Here is a 3,595-nt window from a genome sequence, read left to right on the forward strand (position 1 = left end):
TCTCACACCATCTGTTCCCCTCAGGTGACTCACATTCACCTGTATGGTTCTGGCTCCATTGACAATCTCACTCTGAGTACGAGTGATCACATGGCTCAGTTCTATGCTACAGCTGAGTGGCTGGTTAATCATCAAGACCCGAAGACAGGGGGATGGCCCAATCCCGTCAGAAGAAGAATTACTGCTGGCATTGGAGATTTGAAACCTGGCTGGTAAGATATTTTTTTTTCTCTCAGGGGAAAATGAAACGTTTTATTTATTTAATAACTTATTACAGATATCCATCACGAACCTCAAGTGAACAGGATAGGTGAACGAACCTCATGTGTCCTTCTTTTATGTTGGGCTGAATTCATTAATACTTAATTACGTGTTGTAATTGGTGAAATAAAAACACAATATCAGATATCCAATATTCTTGTATTTTCATTTATTTGCATTTCGAAATTCTTTTGCCAGGCGTTCCGAGAACGAAATTGTTTCGGAGAAAGGTTTCACCCGGGCGAGAATCGATCCCGTAAGCTAGTGCTTGGAAAGCAGGCGCGCTCCCTTCCAAGTGAACTAGGCTGGCACTCCATACCGTGGCTGCCATCGAAACCAACTTTATTGTAACATACACAACACTTTTTTTTAAGAAGAGTGTTTCAGTTTCACCACCGATTTATTTCGTATCAATGAAACAACTGCTACCGTAGTATACCTCTCATGCCCACCTCTGTGGCCGGGTGATCAAGAGTACTGACTTTCAACCCGGAGATGCTGGATACATTTTTTCTTTTTTCAAGTATGCCTCTCATACTACTTACTTGGGTATAAATTGCCCGTGGACGAGCTGTTGTTCCCGAGTCTTATTATACGTCACATGTGGCTGTATGATACCCCCAGGTCCTGCCATACTTCCCACAGGGCTAGACTGGGAAAATTCACAAATTAAAATTTATCGTACCGAAAGCGAAGAGAGGATAGGAGAAAGCCAGGCGTTCCGAGAACGAAATTGTTTCGGATAAAGGTTTCACCCGGGCGAGAATCGAACCCGTGAGCTAGTGCTTGGAAAGCAGGCGCGCTCCCTTCCAAGTGAACTAGGCTGGCACACCATACCGTGGCTGCCATCGAAACCACTTTATTGTAACATACACAACAGTGAACTAGGCTGGCACACCATACCGTGGCTGCTATCGAAACCACTTTATTGTAACATACACAACACTTTTTTTTTTTTTTTTTTTTTTAAAAAAGGGGTTTATAGGAGAAAACCAGGCGTTCCGAGAACGAAATTGTTTCGGATAAAGTTTCACCCGGGCGAGAATCGAACCCGTGAGCTAGTGCTTGGAAAGCAGGCGCGCTCCCTTCCAAGTGAACCAGACTGGCACACAATACCGTGGCTGCCATCAAAACCGCTTTATTGTAACATACACAACAGTGAACTAGGCTGGCACACCATACCGTGGCTGCCATCGAAACCACTTTATTGTAACATACACAACACTTTTTTTTTTAAGAAGAATGTTTTAGTTTCACCACCGTTTTTATTTCGTATCAATAAAACAACCGCTACCGTAGTATACCTCTCATGCCCACCTCTGTGGCCGGGTGGTCAAGAGTACTGATTTTCAACCCGGAGATACTGGATACATTTTTTTTTTCAAGTATGCCTCTCATACTACTTACTTGGGTATAAATTGCCCATGGGCGAGCTGTTGTTCCCGAGTCTTATTATACGTCACATGTGGCTGTATGATACCCCCAGGTCCTGCCATACTTCCCACAGGGCTAGACTGAGGAAACGTAGCATGACCTATACGAATGAGGTTCTGATGTCTCTTCTTACAGGTGCTGGTGATGATGGACAGGAGAGAGGAGAGAATGAGAAGCACTAGGATGAACAGGGCGAACCTGCAATGAAAAGGTTCCGGGTTTGACACTCAAGGCGGGCGGAAAAAATTACCAAGGGCATGAAAATGAATGCTCTTATCAAAAGTATTGCAAGCTACCTAGATTAGAGCAACACTCAATATGGGGTAATTTGTTGGTAGCATACACGGACTACACGGTCAATGTCAGGGCTGTATCCACGATTTTGTCGAGGGGGTTAGACTCCCTAATATTCATTTATGAACAATCCGAAACTCTAAATAAAGCACTATAGCTCGAGGTACACATACGAGGACACAGCAAAAGGATTTTGTCGAGGGGGTTAGACTCCCTAATATTCATTTATGAACAATCCGAAACTTTACACATACGAGGACACAGCAAAAGAATATGTACCTACATATGAGGACTTACCAAAAGAACCAGTTCTCCCAGACTTCTCGTCTACTCCGGTTAACAAAGCAACATTGTCCCAGACAACACAACGTAGCTCCGCCCCTAGGAGGTACCGGACATCTGAAAATCAAATAATTTCCTACATATGAGGACTTACCAAAAGAACCAGTTCTCCCAGACTTCTCGTCTACTCCGGTTAACAAAGCAACATTGTCCAAGACAACACAACGTAGCTCCGCCCCTAGGAGGTACCGGACATCTGAAAATTAAATATTTTTCATAAGAAACATTTCCGATAACGAACATTTTCCGTTCAGGATAAAAGCCGCCCAGGGCAGGAACCCGCGGCCTAGCGCTTACAAGGCAGACACGCTACCAACCAAGCTAACAACGCTGGTCTGAGAAACTTAAAAAAAAAGAGGGAACAAATAATTTTCATAAGAAATATTTCCGATAACGAACATTTTCCGTTCAGGATAAAAGCCGCCCAGGGCGGGAACCCGCTGCCTAGCGCTTACAAGGCAGACACACTACCAACCAAGCTAACAACGCTGGTCTGAGAAACTTAAAAAAAAAGAGGGAACTGCTACTGCTAAGGTCTTATCATCCTGAAATCGACGGTCGACAAGGATACCTTAAGAGGGTAAGGAAAAAGATGAAGCTCTTACTAAACTTACTTTCAAGAAGGGAAGGAAAAAGATGAAGCTCTTACTAAACTTACTTTCAAGAATGGAAGGAAGAAGATGAAGCTCTTACTAAACTTACTTTCAAGAAGGGAAGGAAAAAGATGAAGCTCTTACTAAACCTACTTTCAAGAATGGAAGTAAGAAGATGAAGCTCTTACTAAACTTACTTTCAATTGTACTCTCTGGTCCGGACGTCGCGTGTACACTTCACCCTCCTCATTCTCCACAACATAGCCTGTCTTGAAGCCAGATCCATTCGTACTAATCACCGTATTTCTCATACTGGTACAATCATGTGCAATGTTTGTGCAGCGGTGCACGTTAATAGTACCATTGTAGCATAAGCTCTGACACATATCGTATCCAGGAGGACAGATTATGCTCGGATAGGAAGAGGTCATCTTGTAAGAACAATTGCCTCCAGCACACGAGTAGCATCGGCGCGAGAGACAACGTGTGAATAGGAAAGGAAAGATGAGATATTCTAGGAGCATAATGGAAGTTTGTAATCCAATTGTACTCGCGGATAATCCAACACAGGTTGGTATATTAGATTCAGCTTGGTAAAATAATCCAACACAGCTTGGTATATTAGATTCAGCTTGGTATATTAAATTCAGCTTGGTAAAATTGATATCTTA

Source organism: Diaphorina citri, unplaced genomic scaffold (assembly GCF_000475195.1).
Source record: "Diaphorina citri unplaced genomic scaffold, Diaci psyllid genome assembly version 1.1 scaffold518, whole genome shotgun sequence".
In the NCBI taxonomy this organism is placed as follows: Eukaryota; Metazoa; Arthropoda; class Insecta; order Hemiptera; family Psyllidae; genus Diaphorina; species Diaphorina citri.